Source organism: Lontra canadensis, unplaced genomic scaffold (genome assembly GCF_010015895.1).
Source record: "Lontra canadensis isolate GAN:19392208 unplaced genomic scaffold, GSC_riverotter_1.0 scaffold78, whole genome shotgun sequence".
NCBI classification, from domain to species: domain Eukaryota; kingdom Metazoa; phylum Chordata; class Mammalia; order Carnivora; family Mustelidae; genus Lontra; species Lontra canadensis.
In genome coordinates, this window is record NW_022631072.1 from 9785237 (window position 1) to 9796075 (window position 10839).

Here is a 10839-nt window from a genome sequence, read left to right on the forward strand (position 1 = left end):
ATAAACCCCTTGTTATCTGAACAAGTTTTCTTCAGGAACAACCAGAGGCATCACAAACACTGTTACTCATCTGCTGGCTCAGACTGTGCTCCTTTGTTTTTCCCCGGATGCAGAAAAGTCAGAAGAAAAAAAAAAAAAAGCTCTCTTACTGAGATATCCTCCCACCCCAAATGTCTAGTGGAAATTTTTTATTAAAAACTTCAGTATTGCCCCGTGTAGTGGGGTTGCCTTGAGTCCCAGCGTCATTTCCTTACACGAGCACTAGCTGTCCAGATGCGCTTGCCTCATCTGCCGTCTGGTGCTGCCCTTTTCTAAGTCGTCGCGAGGAACAGTCCCTTCATTTCTTGTGTGCAAATCTTATCTTAGAACGAAGAAAGCAGTGGTTTGTTAAAGAGCTTTTAATGTATATTAAACCATTAATACTCAGAAATAATGGATTCCTCCAAGGATTCCTTTACTGGCCAAAACATTTTTCAATGTTTGGCATTCAAGTGAATGGAAGAAGAAAAACCGCATGCCTATAAAACTCAACTGTAAGAATTACTTGGCTAATTTTAGCTTAGCCTTCCTCATAATTTGTTCCTTTGATAATAGGAGAAATATAAATACAGTAAGTTTGAATTGGTGCTTGAAATTCATCAGTTTAGTTGTAGTTTTTATGCAGATTATATTGAGGGGGTAAGACTGAAAATTACAAATTCTTTTTTATGGAAGTATGAATAACAGTCAGTAATTTTTTATAAATTGCATACTTAACAGACTTGCTATATATGGTAATTTTTCTCTGGTAGAGTTGCTGTAAGCCTTGCAGTTCTGATGTGGCTGTCCTCTGCTATTTTGGGCAATGCATGTCTTATGCATTGGATAGTTTTGTTTCTTATCAAAAGACTTTTTTCTTAAGTACATGTTTTCTACTATAATTACCGACAAATATGCATTTCCTATATATTTGTTTATACATTGATTATAAAAAACTTTGGATTTATTTTTTAACTTGCTGAATTTTTGTTGTTGTTAGATCATGTTTAGAAACTTTGAATGAGTTCAGAAGTCTTAAGTATAAGTATGCAAGTGTTTACGTGATTGTGCCATTCCAAAGTGCATCAGAACTGTCATTCCCTTCTAGTACCTTCTCAGGAGTAATACAAATCAGGTATCTCATCATCATTTGGTAATTAATATACAAACTCCAGTGAACTCCCAAGGACACTCACATTTATATTCACATGCTGTATGTAAGGGTGCGGGTATGTGTGAAGGAGTGAGTGTAGACACTCTGTGTATCTATATAGGAAGATATACGCCACATTGAAAATACTCAGTGTATATCTCTATGTGTATAGGTATATGTCCATGTATATCTCTTTCCTTTTGTTTACAGTTTTTCAGAAAAAAAAAAAAAAACCTCAAAGTAGTTCTCTTCAGAAGGAGAGAGATAGATTCCAAGCAATCCATCTTTTTTCAGTATGTTCTGTATATAATTTTCAGAGAGCATCAATAATATCAGGCCAGCACGTCTTACTCCCTGCGAGAAGAATACTGAGAAGAACAAGTAGTCCTAGAAGAAAAAGCATTTCTTTAAGCACCTGGGCGATACAGCTCTCCGTGACCAGCAGGGAGTTTATTGAGGGACACCGGTCACCTCTGGGGTTGCTGTGTACAATGAGATTTACACTCGTGATACTCTTGGGTGGAAGTTTCACAAGACACTACTAACGCGCAGAAAGCGTCCCAGCTCTCTATTGCTGGCAACTACTGTTTAATGGTCAATTAAATCTGTGATAATGGTTGCAAGTGGGTGGGATTATGAAATTATAGATGTTTTTAGGAAAACTTGTGAATGAAAATGAATCCAAGTGTTTCATGTGAAGATGTTGAGCCATTTCTATCATGCATTCCTGTCTCATGGCAGAAAATTTTGAAGATTATAAAATAAAATGATCAAAACGTTTCAGGTGTCTTGACTCCTCGTTTATACGGCTCATTTCCATGACTGTCCATTACCAAAAGACACGGCAGTTAATCAGCTGACGCTGGGGATACCCCTATTCTGGTCAGAACGAGCCCCACCTCATAATGTTAGAGGAAATGACTTCTGATTATGCTTCCACTTACTGGGGGGGGTAGCTTCATTTTAATTTATTTCATGTCTACACTTTCTCTAATGTTTAACATGGGGTAATCCTGGTGATCCTGGTTACCTGCCTGCCAGCCTCCTGTCACTGCCTCCCCACAGGCCGCCTCTGTGAAGTCCTGGCGATCGGCAGGGCCCTGCACTCCCAGCGGCCTCCCTCTCCCCCGTGCTGCTTCGGGACACAGCCTCTGCGCCACAACCAGAAATTGGCCGCTACAAATTTTTCTTTCTGAAAAATCAGGTTGGGAGCATTCCATACCTTAGTTTTTAAAAGCATGGAAATGATGAGGTTTTCTTCGTTACCTGATTCATCCTCGGCGACTATATGTTCCCAGCCACTCCCAACACACTTGCCCCTGAGAAGCTGCCTTGGGGCAGGAATTGATCTTCTAACAATTTGGAGACAAATGGCTTGACGGGCATCAGAACAAACCCACTGAACTATGTGATTTTTCCCTCAATACAAAGAAGAGGGATATCCATAAAGGGGAAATGATGAAACTGATTTTAAATACACCAGTGTGTTGGTGTAACTTCTAGAAGGAACTGGGTTTCCAGCTTAAAGCTGGAACTGAAATGAAGGGATTGAGTTTACGAACATGTTTTTAGGACAGAAACGACAGGCTTGACGAGCAGTTAGGTGGGACTTGGGTCAAAAAGAGCAGCCAACAGAGGAGCACCTGTGTGGCCAAGCGTGCCTCCCCCACCCCGGGCCTTCATGGGGTTCTGGGGGAGTGTTACTCTGTAGACAAGGACATGGAGATTCAGCAAGTGGCCCGTGTTCCTTTACTTAGATGATGGCCATGCCAGGAGGTTATGTTTTGTAACATCAAAGCTTGCTTCTGCCACTCATACTAGGAGAAAGACTTGAGTGCGCACAGGGGAGAGGGAGAGAGAGAATCTCAAGCAGGCTTCGCCTCAGTGCAGAGCCCAACACAGAGCCCGATCTCAGGACCCTGACATCACGCCTGAGCCGAAATTAAGAGTTGGATGCTTAACCGACTGAGCCACGCAGGTGCCCGGAGAAACACAGCCTTTAGAAACGGAGGAAGGAGGAAAAAATGAGGGTAGAGAATCTGGAAAGGAAATAGGGAAGCAAGAAGGCCTGTGTCCTTCTCCATCTTTGCTCCAGGAGGGGTGGGGGAAGCTGCCGCCCAGTGGTGCTGCACGTCGGTCCCCAGCACAGAAGCCAGGCCTTGCTGGAAAAGCCGCCTCCGCCTGGGCTACAGTCCTCAAGGACCACAGAAAGGTCCAGACCTTTCTACCAAAATATAGATGTGCCCTTTTGTAAAGAGGCGCTCTTGGCTGTCCTCACAGGTCTCGGGTCATGTTAAATGTTCTGTGCTAATTAGTTTACCATCTCCAAAGAACACCTGAATTTCTATTTGACACTCATTAGTAAGTCCCTACAATAACCCTTAAAGCTCTAATATAAAGAAGGCAAAGAAATAAAGAGAAATAATCCTGAACGGGAAAAAAAAAAAACTTCACTGACTCCTTTGGAAACGTCCGCCTGTTTCATTTCTGCGCCCGCGGGTGACATCCTCGGGGGACCAGGGCTTCCTGAACGCAATACATTTCTGTCGGGCCAATCCAGAAATCTGGCAGAGAACCTTACTGGTAGCACTTCCATAACCTAGACAAAAATACGAAAAGGGTGAAAACAAAGCCCGAGGGCTCGTACCCAGCTGCCGTTCAACGGGAACAGCGTTGGCTGCGCTCACTCAGTTTTCAGGTTCCAGCAACCCTGTGAGTCTCCACTGAGCGCACAGGCAACTCAGGAACACAGAAGTCGGGTCCCACTCCCAGCCGCTGAGCCGAGACTGGAAGCCACATCCTCCTGCCCGCCGAGTCCTCGCGGCTGCCCCGCGCCCCACGGCTGGCGCGCCACAGAGGAATCACTTACCGGTTCCTAATACAAAGAATGAGCTCGGTTAAACAACCGCAAGCACCGAGGAGCAGCGTCAAGAAAAGCTACAAAGCGATTCGACTTGGAAAGGGCGGCGCTGGGGAAGCACAAAACTGAAGGGACCCTCCTCACACACAAGTCCTCTCTCCCGCCTCCCCCAAAACCAGAGCACAGGGCCGAGAAGCTTCCAGGCTCTTACGCCATCCTGTGGCACCTGCTGCCAGCAATGGCCCGCTCTCCCGCCTTCGTTAGCCAACTCAGTCCCTGACGTTCAATTTAAACCTGCTGGTGTGGAGACGCTGCTCCCTTGTTTTCCAACCTTTGGGCAGTTTCCATTACGCTGAAAACGAACGTAGCAACTTCTTCCCGTCCTTAGCCAAGTGCCTTCTCCACTTTGTCCTCATTCCCCATCCCACACTTCTCAGCACAAGCCTGGAGGCCTGCCGGCCCGTGCCCAGCCAGAGGGCTTTGATCTTGTACCTCCTCTCCCTTAGCAATGTGAACACGTGGCCCTGAAAAGAGATTTTCCTCCGCAGCCACCCATCCACGGAGATGAATACGCAGAATTACAGGGCTGATGGCTAAACATCGCAGCGGGGTTACACAAAACCGGCTCCTGGGGCAGGTTTCAACTCCTGGCAGAGTTTTCTTTCACCAGGTCTCACTAAAGGAACAGAAAACAAAGGAGAGTGGGGGCAGAAGAAACGGCCTCAGGGAGGAAAAACAACTTTTTTTTTTTTTTTTTTAAAGATCTTATTTATTTATTTATTTATTTGACAGAGAGAGAGAAAGATCACAAGTAGGCAGAGAGAGGAGGAAGCAGGCTCACCGCCGAGCAGAGAGCCCGATGCGGGACTCGATCCCAGGACCCTGAGATCATGACCTGAGCTGAAGGCAGAGGCTTAACCCACTCAGCCACCCAGGTGCCCCAGGAAAAACAACTTTTTCAGTAAAAAGCAAAGCCTTCATACCTGGTCATCCTGTTTCATTCTTGATGTTAATGCAGCCAAGGCCCGTCGGGTCCCACTCCCGGGTCCCAAAGCCGGAGTGCGTCCCGGGAAAGGGCTTTGAGGCCGCCTCTGCACAGCGATGCCCATGCAGCCCAGGCTCGGTGGGGCTGACTTGGAAACCTGGTTGGAAGCGGGGACACTAGAAGCTGGCATTCTCTTACCGTGTCACCTGCAGAACACTAGTTCTGTTTACAGAACTGTAAGGCAGGGATCCCGAGAAGGCAGGTCCTCTTCCTTCTGTAGACTTCAGTCTCTCTACAATTATGTCCTGTGCTGCCAGCACCTTCCAGCCACTTTGACTCCTGGGGCACGTGTACAGGACTAGGTCCAAAGGAGCCGTCCACACAGCAGCTGTATGTCACCAGGCTGCCTCGTGCATGGAGCTGTGCTGGGCTCAGCGGGGAACCCCAGGACGAGACAAACACAGCCCTGCCCTCAACAGTGCGTGTGACCTAGGAAGGTTGCAAAGACAGGCCTCGTGTGCTTTAGAACTGGTATATGGCAAAGTCAGGTTCTCCCTGAAATTAGAGAACGAACCACATGCTCTAAGTAGCATATGATCTGAAATGTGAGAAGTAAATATCCTTACTAAAGAATCTTAGGTTGGTCATCTATGGAAACCACCCAACCATTGCTTAAATTCTATAATAACATCCAAAAGGTTAAAATTTGATGTTTAATAAATAATGACGTAGAACCCCTACGACAGGCCACTGAATACAAAACTATTGACACATGAAAATTTGAGGAAGCATAAGGGCATTCATTATACACAGGGAAAGAAGAGCCAATCGTGAATGCTTACCGTATTTCCATTTATGTAACATTCTTGAAATGACCAAACTATGGAGTACAGATTAGCGACTGCCAGGGGGGACAGAAGGGGGGAGCTCTGCGGGGATAAAGAGTCTGCAGGCATGTTGGTGGGGACGGTGATCACACAAATCCATACATGGGATTCACTGCACAGAATGACACACTCACATGAACGGGAGCACACGCACCAGTGCTGCTGACTGCACAAGGCCGGCAGTGTGGGTCACTGCAGCGGACACTTTCCTCCTCTTGGGGGTATACATTATCTCAGACCTCACCATCAGGGGAAACTGAGGGAAGGGCTCAACGGACTCTGTGCTATGCTGGAAACCTCCTGTGAGTCTACCTATTTCAAAATACAGAGTTTAAAATTATGATGTAGGAACATGAACTTCCCTTTATGCTTTCGAAGGGAACGTGGAAAAGGAAATGGGTCTTAATACAACAATCTTTTTTCATAAAATTTCTGTCCTTGTGCACTTGAGGTATCCCACCGATGGGTCAAGTTGCTGCTTACCAAACTGCAGCTTCCACAGCCTGCGAGGCCCCCAGCGTTGCAGGTCTGCGGGAGAATTCCAAGTTCCAGGGTGGGTGTGAAGGGACCCCAGGAGAGGCAGAGATGCTGCCGGAGGTGCGGCGGTAACGCTCAGCATCTGGGACAGCAGGGAAAAGAGCCAACCTGGGAGCCCTGAGGCTTCACCAGCGGGAGTGCCCCTCCGACAACACCCACCAGGGCGAGATGGCCCTTGGGGTTCCACCCCCCTTGGATGGGCCATTTTGCAAGCACACACGGGCACGGGCAGACACCTACACACACACACCCATACCCCCCACCCCCTTGCTTCTGGCTGGCTTTGCTTCTAACTGGTTTGGAAACTCCCTTTCTTGGAAACCCTCTCTCCGGAAGCAGCCGCTGCTGCCTGCCCTCCAGCGCTGGAGCTGAAACCGTCCCTGTTCGGAAGTAATAACATGACACGAGAAAGAATTCCACTCCTTAGCCAGGCCCCGCTGCAGAACCGAGATTAGGTTATCAGACCTGCTCCCAGGAGACTGACAGGCCCCGGGCTTCCTTGGCAAAATCCATTTTCACGTGGCCCACTATTTGCTGCCCACGTATACCTCATCGCCGGAATCATTAGCAGGAATGTTTGCCAGGCTTTGACGTTTTCATTTAGAAGATGAATTCATTCTCAGCTGAGCCAAGAGCCCCCCTCCTTCCTGGAAGAATGTGTTAAGACTCAGCCCTCGTGGGACCCTGGGAGCACCGAGAAGATCAGTCCTGTTCCCTTGGCGCACTGGGGCAGCCCTTCCTTGGGGGCAAGGGAGGAATTTGAAAAAGAAAAAACTAAGCTGGGCCAAGAAAGCCATTTTCCACTGTGGTCTCGGGTAAGTGTAGGTGCTCCGGCTGCCCCGAGGCCCCGCCCCCTGGCCTTGCCCCCTCGAGGAGCAGAGCGGGGGAGTCCGGGGAGGTGCACCCCGCCTGGCTCGGGCTCTCTGCCCTACCTGCTGGGGAAGGCCCGGCACTCCCACAGCTGGAGCGTGAGCGAGAGCCGCCGTCAGCCGTCCTCTCCCGAGGGCTGGCTGGAGCTGCCACCACAACAAACGGTGTTGGCCCTGGAAGCGAGGCGCAGCGCGACAGATTGTCTGGGAAGCCAGGTGAGCCCGCAGATGGCTCTGGTAATGAAGCTGCCACCAAGGGCCGCCGCAGCTCAAGTGGTTTCTATGGGAAACCCACACATTAAAATAGAAGAAAGTCCTTTTAAATTAAATTACAGTCATTCATCACCTTTTTTAATTGAGCATTATCAAACTTAAACACAGGGATTTGTCGGGGAGGGCAGTCGGGAAGGCACGGACGCCGCCAGGCCCAGGCGGGAGCTGCGAACCGGGCACAGGACGTTTCTCAGGAAGGGCTTCGACCTGAGGCTCTTCGCTCCTCCCTGCTGGGAGTCCCTGTCGGGCTCTGTTCTGCGGCTCCTTCCGCAGCGCTAGCGACACACACCGGTAGACCCAGGAGGACAGACAGGTCAGCCTCCAAGGACACGGCCACACCCGTGCGTCGTGGCGGAGCCAGCCCGTGGGGTGAGTGACCCGGACATCATTCTCCCGGGAATATCCGCCCTCTGCTGACACCCCCGGCTCCAGTCTTCCTGCTTCCCTCCGGCCTCCCTCCCTCCTTCCTGCCACCTTCCCTCGCAGGTGTGGCACAACACACCAGCCCAACACATGCCACTTTGGTACAGTGAGGCCTTGGAGCTATAGGCCCTGAAAAGCAGCAGATGCAGGGGGAGCTTCTCGAAGCCCCCGATCTGCCTACAATCCACCCTCCCTGCGAGAGGATTCAGCCAGGGGAACCTGATCCTTGACACAAGAGAGGAGACCAGAAATGGATGCCACATCCTGACAAACTTTGTCACCAACTGTCGTACCTCCCATCTGTTCTTCTAAAGGCCCCTTCGTCTTCCCTAAAAGTCATTTACTCTCCCCGAGAGGCTTTCGCTCCTCTCCCCTTTCCCTACTGAGAGGTACTGAAGCCTGAACTCCCAAGCTGCCTCGGGGAGGGACTCACTGCCCCCTGGGCATCTCCCGTGTATCCAGGAGGTACCTTTGTTCTAATCTCTTTTATTTCAGGAGTCTCAGCCTCAATGTTGGAAGAATGGAAAAAATTACTTTTCTTCCCGTCTACATCCGCCTGCCTTCCTTTTTTTAAAGCGTGGTTAGGCGGGGCACCTGGCTGATACAGTAGGTTAAGCTCTCGATTTCGGCTCAGGTCATGATCTCAGGGTTGTGGGATGGAGCCCCACGTTGGGCTCTGTGCTGGGCGAGGAGTCCGCTTAAGATTTTCTCCCTCTGCCCCTGCCCACCTACCCCCCTCGCACGCTAGCACGTGTGCTCGCTCTCTCCCACTCTCTCTCGGAAGAAAAAAAAAAAAAGATTGTTGTGTCTGTATAACTTATAGTACAGAGCACAAACCTCAGTGTATCGGTATCCATGCACACGTATGTACAAGCACCCAGATGAAGACCTGGAACATTCCCAACACTCAGGAGTCAGCCTTGTGACCCCTCCTCTTCCTGTCAGGACTCCCCGACAAGAGTAACCTCTACTCTGGCCCCTGTCACCATGGATTAGTTTTGCCTGGTTGTGACTTTCACTCACATGGAACAATATGGTATGTTGTGTCTGGCTTCTTCCACAGAACGTCGTGTCCTCCCTGCTCTTATGCCCCTATGAGCCATCACAGGCTCCTGCCCGCCCCCACTCTGGAGACAGGGACGTTTCCCCCAGGCTGTCTGCTCGAGCACATACGCTCCCTAGTGTCGGAGCAGACACTATGCTTTCCGCTGCTCGCGAAGCCGGCTCACTCTCCAATTTCTATCTCCAGACCCAACTGCCTACCAGAATTTTTGCCCAGGGGCCTCACCGACAACCCATTTCTCCCCAGCAAAACATGCCCTGCTGTGTACCCACAGTCTCGTCCTTTCAGTCACCCTGAGTCATCACTGAAATCACACACACACAGGCTGTTAGTGACCTGGCCTGAGCCTCCCTCTTCAGTCCTGAGTCCTGCCATTCCTCTCCCCACCTCTTCCCGCACATCCGGGATACTGTCCATCCGCACATGCTCTTCCCTCAGACCAAACTTCTTCCCCACCATGATCTCCTGGAAAGCATCTAGGCGCACACTATGTATTTAAACAGTGCTCCCTTCCCTTGCCCTCCTGGGCCCTGGCTCTGCCTCTAGATGGTTCTGTCCCACTTTGGTGAGCTCATCATTCTGTGAGCCCTGGAGGCCAGAAACAATGTCCCCTCTCTCTGGTCTCTACTGCCCAACACAGCATCTGGCACAGAGCAATTAGAGAACAGTCTGCTGAGGGTCACTGTGGGTGAAGATGGGACAAGTCCCCAGTCTGACAGGGAAGCAGAGTGCCTATCCTCAACCCCAGATCTGCTCACTGAAAAGCCATGTGGGAAAGGACAACAAGACACCGGATGGGCCATAAGGTCAAGAACATAAAACTCAGGGACACCTGGATGGCTCAGGTCATGATCCCAGGATCCTGGGATCTAGTCCCAAGTCAGGCTCCCTGCTCAGCGGGGAGTCTGCTTCTCCCTCTGCCTGCCCCTCCCCCCTGCTTGTGCTCTCTCTCTCTAAAAATAAATCTTGAAAACAAAACAAACAAAAACCAAATACACATAAAACTCGTGAGGAGCCAGACACAGCCCAGGGAGCGAGGGACCCAAGAAAGAAAGGAAGCCACAAGACTTCCAGGGCCAGCTCAGCAGTGGTGGCGGGGTTGGCTGGCAGCACCAAGAAACCGCAGGCCTGAGCAGCTGTTGGCTACGAAGCCTAAGACACGACTGTCCTCACAAGTAGAGTCGGGCTGTCGCTTCAGTCTTTAATGGCACACCCTCCCCTCCTAACCCACAGGCCCTCCTGGGCCTGCCCAAGCTGGCCCAGGCTGGACAGGCTACCTCACCATTCCTTAACTTTGGCTCCCACCATCCAGGGACGCGTTACAAGTTACACCCCCACACCCAGCCCCCCGCAGGGAAGACTTACCCCAGGCCTCGGCTGCCGCCACGGCCTACCTCCCCCCGGCCCAGTCCTTCCTGGTGTTCGCTCAGCAGGTCCTGACTGAAGGAGGGATGGGCAGACACAAAGTTACGAACCAATTTTCCAAATGACCGTTTCTTCAAGAGGACAAAATTCCAGGGGAGAAAAGCGAACAGACACCAAGTATAAACAAAGGCTCTTCTGTGTGACTCTACTTTAATTAGAATGACAACTAATTGAAAGCAATTTAATGTTGGTTCACGAAAGGTTAATGGAATTCATGTTTTGGAGATGCCGAATGCAACACAGACTTAGCTGGAAACACAAATCTAACCTTTATTCTCTTTAATTATTCGGTCAGAATAATTTCCTGGGAGCAGGTTTAGTCTCTGGATGGCTTTAATTAAGCACC